This window comes from Strix uralensis, chromosome 1 (assembly GCF_047716275.1).
Source record: "Strix uralensis isolate ZFMK-TIS-50842 chromosome 1, bStrUra1, whole genome shotgun sequence".
Lineage (NCBI taxonomy): Eukaryota > Metazoa > Chordata > Aves > Strigiformes > Strigidae > Strix > Strix uralensis.
This window is the reverse complement of record NC_133972.1, coordinates 173,476,952-173,496,791: the sequence shown is the minus strand read 5'-3', so window position 1 is coordinate 173,496,791 and position 19,840 is coordinate 173,476,952.

Sequence of the window (19,840 nt, the reverse complement as noted above, 5' to 3'; positions counted from 1 at the left end):
AGATCTAATTTTAGACGATTTGCCATTTTGTGTGGAAGCTTAAAAAAATTTAACTGGCGTCTCATGAAAGTCAAATCGAGCTGGGTCTTTTTCTCTCCTTTTTTTTTTTTTTTTTTTTTATTAAAGATGATTTTCCCCTTTAGATTTTAATACTTCTTGGTGTTCGCACTAAGTGAAGTCATGAACAAAGTCCTTCAGTGCAAAGTGAGCTCCTCCTTGGCTGCTTTCATGCTGTGCTCAAATATGAGAAGGGAATACATACATATATATATATGTGCATGTGTGTGAGCAAGAGATACTTAAGAGAGTGCTTTTATTTTTTTCAGATATTCATACTTAAGCTGACCCACCACTACCATCCACCTCATTATTCATTTGATCCACTTTAGAGATGGGGAAACCGAGGCACACCACCTGTGCCCACATTATGAGGGATCCTTCTTGCTCAGCTCATGGCCTTGCACCTTGGCTCTGCTTTTTGGGCTGGATCCTGGTCTCAAAGCACCCTTGACAGGACGAGCATCCTCCAGTGACGAGGTACATGCCTGGGCATCTAGGGTGTGTCATGAGGCAGAACTGCTCGATGACACTGGCTCTGCACAGGGTGGTCCCCGTGGCTCCTGAAGTAATTTGTAAGCAATTGCTGACCAGTCAAGCATTTAAATACTTTGCAGACTCAATTAAAAGGTTTGGGGGAGTTGCTGGTTTTTGGGTTGTTTTTTCCTAAAAGCCTCTTAAATACCAATAAGAAAGTCTTTATTCATTTCCACTAGTGTGATTGGGCAGAGCAAGGATGCCGAAAGCCTGAGGTCATTTGGTGAGCCATTAATCCTGCTGGACATAAGCTTTGTTAGCAATATTTTCTTCTCCAGCTGGGTGAGATCCGACTGTCACTGAAAACCCTGTGAAGTCAGACCCACCTTTGGTCTCAAGCTGGGGCAGCAAGCGTTAAGGTCATCAGCACAACACCAAGTCAGGCATATCTTTATCTCTCCCTGTGAGAAACAGCCTAGAGCTAAGACACGGTGTGTTGTGACAGCAGTTTCTCCTTGCTGGGCTTTTTCTTCTGTCTTCAAGCACTGTTGCCCTCTCTGTTTGGTAAAACACAAAGATCTGGCTGTTGGTTAATGTCAGAGGAGAGGTGCTTTGAAGAGCCCTGATGATGGGCAGGGCTCTTCCAGTTGCTGGTTTAGCTGGGCCCATGAATTTTGGTCTCTCAAGTGACTGCTTCAGTTTTCCTTCCAGGCTGCCAAATCCACAGGAGACATTTCATCTGCAGCATCACATGCATTTCACTCTGGCTTCATGGAAATCAAAAACTGAAGCACTGCAGCTCTCAGCAGCTGCCCACTGCAGGCAGAAGGCAGGACACACTGTGTGATGGGTCGTGCTACTGAGGTCCTCGCGCTGGCCAAGAAGTTCTTGGCTGGCCAACCATCTGCTGGGCTGGAGAGGAAGGTGAAGTCTCTCCAGATCCCTGCCAATCTGCCCTGGTGAGTGAAGTTGCTCCTCCATCACCCTCCTGGGATCGGTCAGTCTCTGAGCACCCGCCAAGTGGTGGGAGGATGCCCTGAGTTCACCTTCGCTTCCTTTCCACGACATCCTATTTCCCACTTGGGCTTATTTCTTGCACTTCTGGCAGTTTTGGAGCATCTTCAGGAAAAGCAAAGCTCGCTCTTTCCCCTCCGCCACCCTCCACCACTGCCATCATCCCAGTCAGTCCAGGATGCTGTCCATAGCAATACTCATCATTGTCAATACTGTCTTTGATGGCTGGGTTCGCCAGGGTCAATACGGTCAGAATTCACCCCAGAATATTTTACAGTAGTTATTAGAGATAAAATCAGTCAATTCATTAATGATTCATTACCAGCAAGTATAGGTTGGGCCTTCTGCATCCCATTGCGGTGTGAGATTGCTGGATAAATTAATTTTGCATTTTTCTTGCCCCACCTCATTCCCCCTTCAATCCCCTCCCCCCTCCTTCAAATGTTCATATTTCCCATCCCAAGCCTTGGAAGGTGCCTCTAATGAGCCAGCTGGACTTCATAAGCTCTTAAGCAGCTCTGGACACGCCCACGTCACAGAAGCCACCACTGTGATAGCAGAGGTGAGAAGGACAGATTTTCAGAGGAGCTCATCTTCCACCGAGATGCTCCAAGGCTTGGGCAGACGTTGGATTAGGTGTTTATTATCCTCCCCCAGTTATAGCAACACATAATCCAGGGATGATGCTTTTGACAGGCGGAGATGAGCGAGTGGACCCATCCCTCCTGCCACTAAGGAGCTTCCAGTGGCTCTGTAGAACAGGCAGGCTCTCTGTCATCCATCGAGGATGCTACCCCAACTCTGCCCTGGGTTTAGCTTGCTTCTGGTGAGGTCTTTTGCTGCTGCTGGACCATCTCCCTAGCCTTCAGGTGGAGATACTAAGTCCTTTTAACCCCCCATCAGGTTTATGAAAGGGTATCTAGTGGGACTGGAGGGTTTCCAGCAGAGAGAAACAGGAGGGACCATATCTAGGCACCCTTATCTCCCACCCCTGGGGACAGTGGCTTTGGGACACAGCAGCAAGCCAGCAGCTCCTCGGATTTTTCCTCTAGTGCAGCAACTGACTTGGCACTTTTGCATCTGTGTACTAACGAAGCAGTGATTAATTCCACCCAGCCACACTGGGATCTTACTAAAAAGAGAGCAAGCACATCCCGAACCTGTCCCTGACTCTCTTAGAGTGGGGCTGGGCTCTCTCCTCTCCTCTCCTCTCCTCTCCTCTCCTCTCCTCTCCTCTCCTCTCCTCTCCTCTCCTCTCCTCTCCTCTCCTCTCCTCTCCTCTCCTCTCCTCTCCTCTCCTCTCCTCTCCTCTCCTCTCCTCTCCTCTCCTCTCCTCTCCTCTCCTCTCCTCTCCTCTCCTCTCCTCTCCTCTCCTCTCCTCTCCTCTCCTCTCCTCTCCTCTCCTCTCCTCTCCTCTCCTCTCCTCTCCTCTCCTCTCCTCTCCTCTCCTCTCCTCTCCTCTCCTCTCCTCTCCTCTCCTCTCCTCTCCTCTCCTCTCCTCTCCCCCCGCCTTGCTTTTCCACTCTGCCTTCTCTCTCCTACTAAATTAATCTCCATTGCTCCAAAGGTCTCTCTCACACACACCGCTGACCCAAGCTCAAATTGATTTTTTTTCCCTTACCCCTCACCCCCTGCTGTTTTCTGCTAGCAAAGCAGAGAGAGGATTTTTTTTTTACTAGTATTATTTTTATTTTTTATTTTTGGAGGTACTAAACTTTGACCTTCTGAGCTCCGGAAAAAAAAATAATTTAGAAGTGAAAACTAATTATTTCAATGCAGGAACATGGGGAAGGAGCCTGGAGGGTGAGGGCCCTTTTTACTGACTGCTTAAGGGGTGAAGTTATCAAGCCAGCTGCTGGGGTTGTATTCTTTCTTGGTTGCTTCCTGCCTGCCCCCATTCAGCTGTGGGTTGGGACCACTTATTTCTTCTATTTTAGACAGATCGGGCCAGCAGTGCCCTGTCTTGTGGCTCTGAGATGTTGTAATGGTCCTAGTTTTGTTAAGTCCTTCAAATTTACCCTCTTTGGTGGAGATGTGGTGGTGACAACTGGGTTTTGAGTGGAGGAGACAGGCATGATGCTCTGAATTATAATGACGCTGATTGCAGCACCTTGGGAAAGAGCTTGCCTCTCTCCCCCACTCTCCACCTCTCGTTAGGAAAGAGGGCCCTTGCAATTAGATCATCAGCTTGGGATCTGGGGATCTGCTGTGTGCCAGTCTTGCAGCTATCTGGGAGATGTTGCTGCTAAGACTCGGCACCATCTGCAATCCCGGTGCTGGTCGGTTTATCGGCTCAGTGGAGCTTGTCTCTTACCGCATCCCTCCTTTGTATCCCACTTCGCTTGGGGGTTTCTTGACGTGACAAAGAGAGAATAAGCGCTGCTGCAAAGCTCCCTTCAAGCAAAGATGCTCAGAAATTGCCATTCAAATCCTCTTGCTGATGAAAAAGGAGGCTACCTTGGCAAGTGCCTGCTTTAGATGAAGTTTTTCAGGTCTCCAGGAAGAACTGGTAGTGGAAATGTTTCCTGAAAGAGGAAACCAAAAGTTCACATGTCTTTGTGACAAAGGCGTTTAAAGTTTTCTATAAAAGAAGAAATTGTCATGCCGATGTGCAGCAGGATGGTGGGGATGAGGGCCTGTTCGTCTCCGCTTTCAATCGTTCCTCCGCAGAGAGGAGAATTCGCTGGCACAGGCAGCAAATGTCTGCATGGAGGAGAAGAAAATATAATTAGTAGTCCTGTTCAATAAATTATGGCTGAATGAGGCAAATAGCAGGTTCATGGTGTTTGAGAAAATCCACAGGTTGTTGGTCAGGGTTGGTCTAACACCACCACCAGCCTGAAGGGGATGGCTTTGTTGATGGGGCAAAGCTGTTGGTGGTACACAAGTTGGAGGAAGCCCTCCAAGAGGCTTGTCCTGGTGCATTGGGGTACCTGAAATGCAGGGTGTCCCTACAGCACCGGCCAACAGCTCCTTTGGTGTCTGTGGGTGCATTCTCTCTGTTAAGGGCAGGGGCAGGCTACTGGGTGTAGGGAGCAGGAGGAAGGAGGAAAATCAAGGGGTGACTGATCCACTGGTCTCCACCTTGGGGTTGAGGTACCAGGGAGTTTTGTCTCCTGGGAATTTGGAGACGGGTAGATGGGGCAGCTCAGGTCACTCGACTCAGCTTTTCCTGGCTTGCCTTGTCTTGTGGGAAGACACCAGGAGAGGCAGCATGGCTGTATCTGCCCTGCAAGCATCCTCCTGTGAGTTTCTCATCTTTTGTGGGGTCAAGAGTAGCACAGGGGGTGCTGGATCCTCCTCTTTTCTCCTCCTCCCACTCCTCAGCCTAAAGATGCTGCATGAACATGTCTCAGGGAGGAGCCTGTGAGAGCTTTGTTTTACTTCTGCACTGAGTAAAACATACCACTTGCCATGGCAGGGCCTCTTCCCTCTAGGCACAGCAGCCCCATAAGGAGTCTGCAGGCTGCTCCTGGGCATTCAGACAGGATGTTCTGGAGTCTGTTACATGCAATAAGAGGACTGTTCTCAGCCCTGTGCATGAAATGGTTGACTCACCTTGGTCAAAGAACAGAGGAAAATATGTGTCCACCTCTACGGGCCCTACAAATCTTTCTTCTCATTCCAGTGTTTGGACAAGGGGATGGTCATGCTCTTGGCAGATGCACTGAGGGCATTGTTAGTTAAACCTGCACCAAGGCCCAAGGGATTTTGTGCTGTTGAGAGTCATTCTGCTCTTCCTTGGTACAAGTGGGTCTAAAAAATGGGTGGGAAAGTTTGAAAGCCTGGCACGCTACAGATAGGAGCTCTGGGAGAGCAGCATCCTGGCTCTCCACAGTGAAACTCCTCTCTGGCAGGAACAGGACGGTCAGACTCCTTCCAAGGGTCAACCTGGTGTTGGATTTCAGCTCCAGGGTCCAGGTGGGGAAGCTGGCCCCAAAATGCCTCCGTGTGTGAGCACAGCCAACGCACCAAGTCAGCAGCTCAGGAACTGGCTCCTCAGCAGCTTCTGGGGGACGCCTCAAGGACGATGCTCCTGCAGAGGCCACATGGGGCTGGGACTCCAGGATGCCACACACAGCGTGGTGGCAGGGATGGAGCAGAAGGAAGAGGGCAAGCAAGAAGTGCAAGGAATTTGGGGTGGACTTGTCCCTGAAACTGGTATAAGAGCAAATCTAGGATAGGTGACTACTGGGTGAGTGACCCCTCTGCAAGTGTCTTGGGGCCATCTGTCCAACAGGCCATTTGTCTTCCTGCTGAGGAGAACCTTGGTCAGGGATTGAGAGGTTCAGGGCACCCTTTACCATAACCCTAAAGCAGCACTTCTGGGGACAGCCCTGCATGGGGACAGCCCCTGCTTCAGGGACACCCAGTGCAAAGGAGGACTCCCAGTGAAAAGGAGATGTGACCTTCAGGAGGGAAACAGAAGTGACTGACCCATCACAAAGAGACTCTGAGGCACCAGGGAGCATCATGCATGGGTCACCAGAGTCCCAGCTTGGTGCATGAGCAGATGGGGATGAAAACAAGCAGTGGGTTGCTGCTATCTTTGACATGAAGATCTGCCCTTGTTTTGCTGAGCACTAAAGCTCTGGTGCTGTGATGTTGTCAAAGACAAAAACAGTCCAATGGGAGGATGAGACTGGACTTTCTAAACATTGAAAACAGCCCAAATTCCAGGCTCCTTTCTAGACTCAGATGCAACCAAAATAGGACTTTTTTTTTTTTCCACACTGAAAAATCATGGAAAAACATTTCCTGGTCTCCTTGAACACCAGAAGTGATATTCACAGCTTCTCTATCTTTCTTCCTCCAGACAGTTCTCATGTGGTCTGGAGGGGCTTTGCTCCTTTCACTCCGTCAGAATTACCTTCCAGCCACCTCCATCTTGCAGCAGTCCATGAGAGAGTACAGGAAGCCAGGAATAAGAAAAAGGAAGATACGGGGAGCAGTGAGGATGGGGTCAGCCATTCCATGAGCTGTGTAAAGGTCCTTGCTTTGGTGCTGGAAGAAACCAGCTCCTTCTCCTACAGTTCTTTACTGTTGGCACTTCACAGCCTAGAGGTCAGTGGTTTCAAAAAACGGTTGAAGCATTCAGAAAAGAAAATGCTTTGGGGGCTCATCTGCAGGGTGAAACAGATCCAGGTGGTTATGTTGTGTCCTCAGAGGCTGCTCAGGTTTCTTCTGCTTTGCTGTGCAAAACAGCGTGGCATTGGATGGCAGGGGAAGGGAGAAGTGGCAGCTGGGGCGGATGTTTCCCAGCAGAGCTGCTGGGGGACATGTCCAACTGCTGAGAAACATGGGGATGTAAATGCCTGTGTACTGCTGGCCTACAAATTTGGGGATCCAGGAGTCAGCAGGGGAGTCTGCAGGGCAGGATGGAGGCCACGAGCCATGGGGCATGGTGGAGCTGGAGCAGTGGGTGTCATGGTCAGTGCCTGAGGTGCATCAGATCCTTTGGGATGTGTCCACATCACAGCCAAGTGTACCAGTGTAGGTGGTGCCCAGCTACCCTGGACTAGTGCAAAAATAGACACAGTTCCACTGCCAGAGCCATCAGAGAGGGCTGATAGGAGATGGTGGGAAGGCAGTCAGCTATGCAAGGTTAGAGCCAGCCCAGGCATGCCAGAGTGATGCCGCAGTCCTGGCAGATACCTCGGTGTAGACATGCCCTTCACCTGCGCATTTGCCCACGTCTCTGCTGTGCCTTGCATCCAGGTCTGCAGGGAGGCCAGGTGAGCTGATTGTCCCCACAGCATGTGAAGAGCAGTGGGATTTTGGTGTACGGGTCCCTAGGTGGCAAGGCAAGGCTCTCCAGTTCCTTAACAAAGCGGCTCAGTTCAAGATGCCCACAGTGTGTGCAGAAAGGAGAAACAAAAGAAAAAAAAAAAAACAAAACCAAACCAACACACCCAACAACACGTTTACCCAGATGAAACATTTATGTGCCCATTTGATCTTGGAAATGTAATTACTGATGCTTGCCCATTGATCGCAGTGAGGCGTATTGACCAGTCCTGGTGCTCGTGGAGTCCTTATCCGACTCCACTGAGCAATGTAATGCTGAGGCCAGGCCCAGAGCCAACTCTCCCCATGGCTACAGCCCCTTACGGTAACCCCACCTTGATGTGCATCACCCTAGGGACACCAAATGCCTTTTGCTCTCAAAAGGGGCTGGTTTAGGACATGGCGTTGTTTTTCTTCCATTGCCAGCTTTTCTCCCCTGGGGCCTGGATGGATTGAACCTGCATCTCGTTGGGACAGGAGGGTCTGGGATGAGCCTTGCTGTGAAGCTGCTCATCTGGAACCAGGACAGGAGCTGGGGTGATGGAGAACAGCTGGTAAACAACATGGGGTGCCAGGCAGAGAACCTGGGACCACTGGGCACCTGGGCTTTCCGTCTGAGGAGGACATGCCTATTGCTCTGGTCTCAAGGATTCAGGAAATATCAGCCTTCTTGAGGGCTGCCCATGTACTCGTGGCATCTACAAATGCACAGGGGGATCCCACATGTGAGGATGTGCGTGAGATGGCTCTCTCAGGGCACCCGCGCTTTTGGAACAAGTGGAGGCATCACCCCCCTACGTGCCTCCACCTCCCACTCACTGCCGGCAGCCCTGTGGGGTTTGTGTCCGTTCTGCTGAGCTGGTTGCACCTGCAGCTGCATGTTGGCAGGGAGAGCAGCAAGCTCACATGAGCAGAAGGTTCTCACTCTCGCTCTGGACATACGGGTGCATCACTTCCCTTGGGTTTAGGATGGAAAAACCGAGAGTGAATTCACACAACTTCCCTGCCCCAAGGCAGCCATCGCTTCTACACCAACCTATATAAGCCCTCAGCTCTGCAAGGGTGAATAGTCACATGCACGCACACATACGGTGTGTTTCCCACCCTCCCTGCAAAGTCACAGCGCAGTCACGAACAGGGGAAACCCTTTGATTTTAACACCACCAAAACCCAGAGTGGATCAGATCAGCCATTTTTTGCACCCTGTTTGCACTAGTGAAATAGTTTGTAAATTCAGTGATAAGGGCATGAATATCTACGGCTTTACTGCAAGTGGTGTTTTCTCTTATTTGTGTTTATTTTTCTTGAAATTCTCCATGTTTTCAATGTGACAATTAAAATGCAAAGCCTCAACTTCCAAGTTTTTGATAAATGAAAACACTTTTTTTATAAAGAAACCAGAGGGAAGTAGTTGGTTAGTTTTTAACAAATGCACATATATAATATCTTGAAGGGGTCAGTGGTATTGGGGCTTTTAAAGAAGACCATCCAAACACCACTTTTTCTGGAAATTTTTCTTAGGTAACTAACTTCATTTCCCAAATCCTTCTTCTTCAGGTGGAGGTTTATGAAGGCTCTGGAGGGTTTTCATCTTTTTTTCCCCTTTCCTTTTCCCTTTCTCTCTTTTTTTCTTTAAAAAAAAAAAAAATTCTCATTTAATATTTCTGAAGGAAACCTACCGTTAATCTGTCCAAATGCCACAAGTAAGGGCAGCCCCGTGTGCGGTAACAGCCATCTACCTTACAACAATAATGCTGCAAATGGATCCCTGAGGGGAGGTGAAAATCCTGATATACTATCGGCCACGAATCCTTTTCAGTGGAGACGTAACCATTTTACAACCAGGTAGGATCGTGGAGAAAGGGGGGAATCAAATCGGAAAGGGATGAGTGTGTTGCTACTTCATAAATATCAGATTGGGGCACGTGCCTGGGACCTCTCTGGCTCTGGGGTTTTGGTGGTACAGGAATATAAGTGATGGTGCTTGTAGGGTGAAGTTGGGGGACATCATCCACTCTCTTTTGGCTTAAATCCATCCAAATTTGGTCATGCCACAAAAATCCTTCCTGGTTATCACCAGTGAGCCCCACATTAAGCAGGGATGGGCATAAAGTAAAGAACCCACAGGGAGGGGTCAGATGGGGGAAAACATGAGTCAAGCTGCTAAGGGGAAGAGGGCAGGATGTTTGGGTTCATTTCCCAGCAAGGTTGCCACTGAAAAAGACCCCTTTCTGCTACTGAATGCTCTGGGAAATGGGGTTCATCCCTACCCTGCGCTTCGGTTGCAGAAAGGGGTTCAGACCACTGGCACTTGGCAGTGCTGCAGGACAGAGCTGTGTTGGATGTGCTCTGCAGGCACCTCTGGTCTCTGGAATCCTGAATTTGCCTCCTCCAAAACTGCTCCCAAAGCACGGCAGCCCCGTGGTGGGGCACATGGGGAGGTTTGAGGGTGTGTAGGTCTCTAAGACCATTCCTGGTCATGACCACCCCATCGAGCTGGACCTGTCTGGTCTTGCACTTTCTGGTCTGAGTCTTGCACGAGCACTTCATGTTCTCAGGATGCAGAGGGATGAGAAAAGGGTTAAGAGAATTGAGGGTTGCTCAGGTCTCCCTGCTGTGGGGCTGGCAGCCCCCCACTATGGTCTCGGGGTGGAGAGGAGGGCTGTGGGTTAAGGACACCCCAGGGAAAGCTGTCTTGCACACAGCCCATTTCTAGAGGCTTTTTCCAAGCCGTGCTTTATTTACCTGTTCAATATCAGAGAGCAATTCCCACTGCAGCCTTAACATTACACGCTACAAAGTGCTAACTCCGCGAAACACAGCTTCCTCTTAAAGGAGCGCATGCCGTAACACCCTGCACCCACCAGCACGTAGGGCACCTTTGTACCCCCCAAAATTGCCCCACCAGGGGCCTGCAGGCTGCACAAGAGCATCTGCATATGGATTTGCACACACAGCATCTTCCCCATGCACACAAATAGTGCATTTGCACGCTCGGAGATGGAAGGCAGCCCCACGTGCACGCCTGCAGCAAAGCTCTGTTTGTGGTGTGTTGCAAACATGCACTGCGCACACACACAGAGAGCTGGAGGGGAATTTGCTCAGATGCTGCCTGGATGGGGGCTCCAAAGTGCTCGTCCTGTGCCCATCTGGCTCTGAACCCGTCCCTTGGAGGTTATCCAGGCAGGTAGGGAAAATGGAGCCTGCTGCAGCAACGGAGAGCCAGGGAAAAGCAAAGGAAAACATATGAAGGGGAAAGGAGATGCATCCCAGAGCTCTGTGTGTTGCTATTATTCTTTTTCAGTGGGGACTGGGTGAGCTCCAGGGAGAAAAGGGGCTGAGAAACCACTGCCAGGGCAAGAAGATGCTGCAGGATGGAAAGCCCTGTGACGCACTTTGCCACCAGCAATGTTCCTGTGACCCACGAGGGAGAGACAAGTCTCAAAAGACCTTTCTCAGCCCTGGGTGTTCCCTTGGGTACGCCAGCCCCGAAGCCCATAGGCAGCCAGGAGCCCTTGATCCATCGGTGGATCCCATCTTGCAGTGTGACACCCCTGTCCCTCTCCAGGCCACTGATTTGCACCACTCCTGATGGCATCCACTGTGGTAGTGGCTCTTGCGAAATCCCATCTCCATCCCCACCGTCAGCCTTGGTCATGTCCCAAAGTAGGGAGGAAGATGGAGGCTCGTGGGCATCACAATCTGCAATCCTTCGCTGCAGCTCCGTTCCCCAAACAGGTTTCTCTCCCTGGGAATCAGGATATTGCCCAGGGTTTTCTGGTCCAGGGGTCCCTGGAGTCCCCCCTGCCTGCTGGTGACAGATGTGCTCATCTGCTGGCAGCTCATGCTGCTGGTGGCTCCCCTCCTTGTGCCAGGGTGATAAATGGATTTACCCTGCACGAAATTGCTGGCAGCAGCTTGGACGATCTATCAGCTGCTCCTTGTTCACCACTTTTCAGTTCCCCAGGTGAGCTTGGTATCCACAGCCTTTCCCCGAGGCTCAGAAAGGCTGTGGACCAGGACAGGGACAGGAGGAGCTGGGTTCCAGGAGAGCAGGGACATCCTGGTGGGATTCACCCCATGAGCTTCCCAGGGCTTGGCATGGGGTTTCAGTGCTTGTAAACCAGCCAAAAAGCATCTTCACACCCATATTTTTAATTCCAGATTTTGAATTTGAAACTCTACCGGGTATTACCTCAGTTGTACGATAGGTCTTGTCCCGTTGGAGAACCTCATCCAACAGGGGGATCAGCTCTGTCCTCCATCCCTGAGGCTGGCAGAGAGGTGGGGAGACAGACTGTGGGGTGGCAGAGAGGAACGGTGGGGCTGGGGTGAGGCAGTGGGTCAGGGATCATGCTGGGGAGTGGCTCCCTGCCCTGGGCTCGTACTCGTGCTTGGCAGAGTTGGGCTTGGCAGAGCCTGAGGATTAATGTTTGTCCTTGCATTTCTGATGGAAACCTGTCTGCTCTGGAGGAGCCAGCTTGCCTGGTACTTTCCCTGCTGAGGCCTGGATGCTGGGGCGGGGAAAATCCTCCCTGAGAGGATGCTGCAAGGCAATGGGGAAGGTGATGGGGCTCCAGCCAAGCTTGGCCTTGGGTTCTCCTTACAGCATGTGGCAGCAGCTATGGATGTCAATGCAGTGTGGACATTGACCTCGTGTGGATGGGGATGTTCAGTCAAAGGAATGCGGACGGTTGACAGCAGGACTGAAACCTGTAGCCACAGCCAGGAGAAACATGAAATAAGTTGGTCCTGCAAAATTGTGGATGCCCAAACCCTCAGCCAGGGCTTGAGGAAGTTATAAATATCTCCACCAAGGGGATGTGCTGATTCTCTTCCTTTCCATCTCCTCTCACCCTAGACGTGTGTCCAGATGTTGCCTGCCAGGGCTGGGAGACATTTCTTTCTCACCTGCAGCAGCAGAAGGGAAGGAAGAACAAGGACAAGACAAAAGGAAGATTGCAGCTCATGGACCAAGCATTGCACAAAGTCCCAGCCCAGCTGTGAGCAAAGACTCTCCTGTTCCCTGTGGGTGAGGTTTAAAAGACCAACTGGGCTGCTCTGCCAGCTCACAAGGAGCTTCCTGGTGCCTCAGCAAGGGTGTCCCTGGTGAGGGGACCCCCAGGGTGCTGCACCCACGCAAGCATTGCTCTTTGCCACCGTAGCACGGTGTTGGGGCTCAATCAATAGCTCTGGATATAAAGAGCCGCAGCAGCAGCATCGGCGTGGGCTTGGGCAGGGTAATGGATGGGAAAAGCCAGTTCATCGAGAGGAAGAAAAAAAAAGGAAAGAAAAAAAATCAATGGGCAGGATTGAGATGACATCATATCACCATTATTATATCATCAGCCCCGCGCTGCTGATTTATCGCTCGGGTAATCACTCTCCTTCTGCACCCGCTGGCCCTGGCTCAGCATCTCCTGCCCTACTTACACCAGAGCTCTCAAAAAGCAGCTTTTGGGTTAAAAAGCAGAGACCGGGGCCATTACTGGCCTTGTGACATCCCTCTGGCCTCCTCATCCTCTGCAGGTGGCCCCAGAGGGATCTGGGGAAAACAATGCTGCTGGTTTTTCACTATTTGCCTTTTTGCCAGGGCACACTGGTGCATCTTTTGGGGATGAGCCTTTGCTCGAAGGCTTCCTGAGCCTGTGTTAATCTCTTCGCTCTAATCATGTTTTCATCGTTTGCCTTTCTGATGAGGGAAACACGGAAAGGAGACCCCAGTCCCCTCTGAGCGGCCAGATCCTCGGTGAGGAGATCAAAATCTTTCTTTCAAATCTCCTGATGCATCATCTGTTATACCTGTCCTGGTACCAGGATAGAAATTCAGCTTGTTGACTTCCACACTTTCCCAGCCTCCTTTCCCATCCCTTTCTGTTGAGTTTTGGTGGAGATAACACCACCACGGCACAATTCCTGCAGCCTTTCACTGTGAATACAGAAGGGAAAAGGCCACGGTGAAGGTGCCACCTCCAGCTACAGTTTTCTCTTAAATCACAGAAATAACCATGTTGGCCTCAGTCTGATTTAAATAAAAGACAATAAAAAAAAAGTCAGGAGAAAGCAAACACGCCCCGAATCGGGTAATTAAGAAGTTCAAGTCTCTATAGAAACATTAGCTTAGTAGCATTACACATCTATGGCAGTTTTTAATGGTTGTTCAAGCAGTTTAATATGCACTTTAATATATCTGTGTTCTCCACAATAAGGCGCCTGGGCAGGGAGGCTGATTTCGGCTCAGCAAGGATTAAATGATTTGGTTATATCGCATAAGCAGCTGAGGAAACGCCACCTCCCATCCCTCAACCTGGCGATTAGAGAAGATAAGGGGCAGCAGGAGGCCCAGCCCAGCCAGCTGAACCCATGTGCCTCAGTTTCCCCTCTCTATAGAACAGACTGCTCCAAGAAAGCACCAGCATGAGAGATTTGGGGGCCCTGTCTGGTGGGCCAAGCTGATTAGACATAGGGAAAAGCAAAATTTTCATGTTGAACTGAATCCAAGCAAAGCCCCTCCAGCCCTGCATCCTCGCAAACCACATAACCCTCCTCTCTGTTTTTCACAGAGCTCAGAGGGACCGTCCCAGCCTGACCAGCTGTTCCCACTGCGGGGACAGGCACTGAACCCCCCAACCCTCCCAGTCCCGCCACCTGCTATTAATTTTTGAGCTTTGCCAGGCAGTGACTCACTGGTTTTGCTCACACCCCACTATAGCCTTGGAGCAGCCACTGCTTCCCCTCTGCTGCTAATTTTGTTGCCTTGTTAACAGTAAAAACAAACCCGTGCCAATCATGTTCGTTTTGGCAGGACTGATTTAATTGCTGTGCTCCCGCTGCGCGAACAGCCCCCCTGCCTCGCCGTTAAACCTCAGTTCGTTACCCGATCCCCAAAGCTCAGCGCTTCCAGGCTGTGCCGGTGTTGAGGCCGCACAATCTCGTTGCACCTGACTCCCTCCCCAGGCTGTGCAGCATCCAGATGTGCAGGGCTCAGCGTTCAGCTGCGCTGGATTTGGTACCCAGCTGTGCCAGGCTCTGGATTCCCATGCGGAGCTCCGCAGCCAACTGTGCCGGATTCACTATCCAGCTGTGCCAGGCTCCTCATGGCTGTGTGAGACTCAGCACCAGCCCACGCAGAGCTCAGCACCAGGCTGAGCAGCATCCAGATGTGCAGAGCTCAGCATCCAGGTGTGCTGGATCCACTATCCAGCTGTGCCAGGCTGCTCATGCCTGTGTAAAACCCAGCATCAGCCCACGCACGGCTCAGAATCATCCAGATGTGCAGACCTCAGCATCCAGCTGTGTCAGAGCCATATCCAGCTGTGCAAGGCTCCTCGCCCCTGTGTGGAACACATCACTGGCTTAGCACAGCTCAGCATCCGGCTGTGCAGCATCCAGCTGTGCAGGGCTCAGCACCAGGCTGCCCTGGGGCATCCTGGTTGCGCAGGGGAGCGGGCTGGATGTGTGTTGGACATCCCCACTAAGGCAGGAGTCCAGGGAGAGGCAGAGATAATTCACAGCCGACAGCAGGGATTCCCTCCAGGGAAAGGGCAGGGAAAGTTTTGGCAGAATGGAAATGTTTCATCACCCAGATATCATCAGGCTGAAATCTGTCCTTGGGAAAAGTTTTTTTTAACAGAACATTTCCAATGAGCGTTGTCTTGTCTGAAAGACTTACCTGCACGTTATGGGGGGTGATGGTGCAGTTTGGTTTTCTTTCAAAAAGTCAAGGGCCTTATGCTCCAGAATATTATGGCATGTGAGGTGTGGCACGTCAATGTATTCATCCACACATCTCCTCTTGGCACCTTGCAGCATCGTCCAGGGGTTAATGAGGGGTGTAGGGGAGGCAAAAGGGCCCTTTGTGACCCTGCCAACTTTCTGCCTGGGTGCTGGCAGCCTGGACTATGCTCCCCAGCTGAGCTGATGGCTGGAGGTGGCAGATGCCACCACCCTGCCCTGACACACGGCTCTGGAGGCAGCAATTTCCACGGGGCTTGGCAGCACAAGGTTATGGACTCTCTGATTTTTAATTAATGCGATTGACTCGGTGCGTGTTGGGAAAGGGGAGGGCCGGGGACGGGAAATTGTCCCTTCGAGGGACAAACCCTGACAACCTTGTCATCCCCAATTAGTGGGTAATTACCTCAATGACGTACATCTTTATTAATCCAATTAATAGAGCGGGTGGCGTGACCTCGGCAGATCTGCTGACTCAGGGTGATGCTCGCCAGGAGAGGACGCAGGAAGGGGGTGGAGGAAGGAGTGAATTCCTCCTCTCCCAACCCTTCTTCCTCATCACTAATTAGAGTGACTGTTTGCAAGCCCACACGCTGGCATGCTTTGAGCAGACAGGGATGTCTCCCAGCTTGTTCCCAACTGTTTCCTCTTTCGTTCCTCCTTTCCCTGTTTGCCATCCATCTGTCTTCTTGTCTGTTTGTCCCCTGATTCATCCACCTTCCAGCAGACACTTCACTGAGGAGAAATAATCCTATCTCAGGATGTCTAGCCCCAGATAGTGGTGATCCAGGACATGGGGATGTCTCCCAACCTGGAGTGTTGGGCTCATCCCTGGCAACTTCTTTAAAGGGCTGCAAAGGTCTCAATGTACAAAGCTTCCCTGGATGGAGAAAAGCTCAGTGCTCGGTGACGGGACAGATGGAGAGATAGATGAATGGACAGATGGATCAATGGAAGGATAGAGGTGCATAGATATATGGATAGATAGACTGATAGGTAGATAGGTGGATAGATGGACTGGTAGATAGATGAAGGGATAGATGGATGGAGAGATAGTTAGATAGATGGATAGGCTGACTGATGGATAGGTGGATGGAGGGATAAATGGATAAATAGGTAGGTAGATAGGTGGTCAGAGACTGATAGAGGTGAATAAATACATGGATGGATGGATATTGATGGGGCTGAAGCAAATGGATAGATGATGCCGATGTGTATATAAATGTGATCAGGTGTCTAAGAGCCCATGGGAATAGCTGGACAGACTGATGGGTGACTGGAAGGCCATGTGGAGGTCGGATGGGTGGGGAGACAATCAGCTCAATCACCCAGGCCATACCTCTGGGAGGCCACTGTGAATTGCGGGCAGCCAGTGCTGCCCAGTATGGATGGTGGTGCTGCCTGCACATGCTGATGGGCTTTGTGGACCATGGCTGCTTTTCCTGGCTGACTGTCACAGAGGGGATGCATCACAAATGGGGGTGCCACCTCACATGCAAGGGACAGTCCCAGGGGGCTGGTGGCCTCTCCCAGGGAGGGAATGTTCTGAAGGTCCCATGTCCCCAGGGCCACCGCCTGGGGTGGGATTTGCTGGGTACTACCTAGGCAGGGCAGGAGTGGGGGAAGGTGGAGAGAGGTCTTTTTTTTTTTTCATAGCTCTCTTGTGGAGCGACCTCTCCTCTGTCTTTCCCCACAGATGGAGCCTCAATTAAATTCGGAAATACATTTTTTAATAGGACTTTCACCTCAGCTCCCTCCCGGGCTATTAAAGCCATTATGGCAGAGTTAAGTAAAGAACTAGCGGCCAGGCAATAAGCTTGAGAGCCTCTGTTGCTGTCATCATATGTTTATGGCCCAGGCAATGTTTGCTTTATTAAAGATTCAGGAGCCATTTCCAAACGACTCAGTTCTGTCCTTCCCATTAAAGACTGGGCCCTGGAGAAGGAGGCCCTTCGTGACTGCAGGGAAAAAGAGGAGGAGTGCTCCCAAGATGGGAAAAAAAATAGGATGAGTTGAGAGAGTCTAGAGGAATGGCAGGAGTCACTCTGTGGCAGGAGAGAAAGAGGGAAGAGGCAGAGCAGGGAGATGCACCCCACAGAGCTGCTTTGCATCCATTGCCCCTGGGTGCTACAGATAAGGGCCCCTCCATATACTGCAGGGTTTATTTGTCCCTGGTCCCCAGGAGTTGATTAGGACCCACAGCTCCTGGAGGGTCATGCAGGCTGATGGCTTGGCTCAACGCAAGGGCAAATCCCTGCCTTGCCCAGCTGCTGCCTCCAGCCACGCAGAGCATGGTCACACCAGCTGGGCTTGCTCCGAGCCATGAGGGATCCCCACTGATTACCAGGACATTGAAAGCCCCCTTTCCCCACAGCATGACCCCCTTTCTCCATAACATATGACCCCCTTTCTCCATAGCATGACCTCCCATTGCCCCAGAGCATGACCCTCTTGCTGTGCAGCATGTCTACCTTGCTCCATAGCACAACACCCTTAACCTCGTGCTATTGAGCACGACTCTTTCTCAATAGCATGACCCCATTGTGCTACATAATGATGTTCTTGACCAACAGCATGGCCCTCTTGCTCCATAGCATGACAGACTTGCCTCCTAGCATGAGCTTGCTCCACAGCACGACCCTCTTTCAGCACAACATGACCTCCTTGTCCTGTAACATGTCCACCTTGCTCCATAACATGACCTTCCTTCATCACAGCATGATCTCCTTGCCCCACAGCATGGTCCTCTTGTCCTCATTGCTTGATGTAGACCCAGACTCTTCTCCTTGCAGTGCGTGAAAGCCCCAAATCTCTGGTCTGGCCTCAATTTCCCATGCCAGTGGACTTTGTGCTGCAGTGGAAACTTGCCCATGTCTTGTTGCTGCTTTTGCAAAGAGATGGTCAGAGACAGTTCCTCATATGGGGATGCAACTCCCGAATTGGGGCAGGGGACTCTGTCTAGCGTAAAAATTTTGCAGATTAAAATAAGGAAGGGGGCGCTGTGTGAAAGCTACTAGCTTAGAAAAGGTGACCCATATGCTTCAGGACAAATTCTGGCGATGAATCCAGCAGAGGATCAGCATTCTCCCCCATCCTCTTTTGGACTACAAAGAGCAGACCCTTCAGAAACACTCATGTCCTCCAGAACATAGAGCACAAGGGATCAAAGAAGGTCTCCTCTCCATCCCTGCCCCGCAGCCAGACCAGGTCCACCCTGAGTCAGGTCTAACTTGCTCCCACACAGTGAGCAACTCCTGTGCATGAGAAGGTAGTTGGACACTCCCCAGGGGCCACACAGGGATGGGGGTGGGTACAAAAGCCACTGTTTTTGTCCTGGCAGAAAGTGGCTGAGGATGATAGACCCTGGGGACAGGCAGGTGTCTGGCAGGTCCCTGCTCATGGCAGCTTGCCTTCCCTCCTCTACCAGCAGCCCTTTACCCACTGGGCAGATGCAAGACGACTTGTTGGGCAACATTGAGGCAATTGCAAGAGCAAGAGCTGACTTGGGTGTGAGCACGTAGATCGGTTTGCACAGTCCTGTGCATGGAGCTACATGCATGGGGGTAAGTGACAATTCGGGACTCAAGCAAAATCCCACCCTGTGCTGGGGTGGCTTGGGGTGAGGAAGGTCTGGCTGGGCTGTGGGGAGCAGGATTCAGCATGTACCGACTCTGCCCTCTAGTGCAACGCTGCCAGCTTACGTCTCCACCAGCTACTGAACCTCTTGGTCTCTCTCCCCTGCAGCCCCCAGTGCCTTGACCTGAAGCCCAGCCTTGGCCCACCCGGCTCAGCTGCTTTGGTGGCTTCACACCCCTCCGGCACAGCCCTTCTTTTGTGGCCTCATGGCTGATGAGCCTCCCAGCGCTGTTCGTTGCCATGCAAGGCTACGCAGGAGGGCTTTAGCACCTCCAAGCCACCGGGGAGCCAGGGCCAAGAGGGGACCTTGCAAATCTCAATGAGCACCTTGGTAAAGCTTTTAGGATCAGCCCAGGGGAGCGAGTGCCCCATGCAGTCCCAGCAGGGCCCAAGGACCAGCTGGTAGGAGCAGGATGGGTGCGCCCAGTCCTCCCAGCAAAATTTCACCCTTCCTTTACAGGATGGATGGAGCTTGCTACTAACTCAGGGTGCTTTACCCCAGAGGGTGCTGCACTGCAATGTTTGCCTTTATTTCTTGCACACTTCCCCCATAAGTGCTTTGCAGGATATACGGTTTAAAACTACTTTTTATGCCATGCTTTGCGATGGGCTGGTCTCCAAAGCACCCCAGGGACACCTCTACTCACTCTCGGGTGGCAGCGTGGGTCGAGGGGTGCCAGCCTCGCTGGGCAGGTGCTGGTACTGCAAGGAGGGGGTGCGTTGGACAGGGTGCTGCTGCCCTCCAGTGGGCTCAGAATGGAAAGGAGGGTGGCTATGGGCACCCCATTCCACAGCCAGCACATGGGTGCTTGGGAGGGTTAAGGTGGGATGCGGGGCTGAGGATGGCACCTTCCATGGGGTGGGGTGAGCACCGGACAAGGGACTAATCGGGCACAGCATCATTCTCCTTCTTGGGAGCAGGAGAAAGCCTGCTCTGCCCCATCCTTCACCCAAACTGACCCACTTCTGGCCCATGACTGTTTGAAAGCAGCACCAGGTGCTGCTGAAGGGCCTGATCCCATGAAATAAATTGCAAATTCAGTGTAACAAGCAGCGGGAGCACCTTGCACGGCTGCAGCGTCCCCATGCCCTAACCACATTAGGGCTGAGGGGCGTCAGTCCAGTAGCTGCTTTG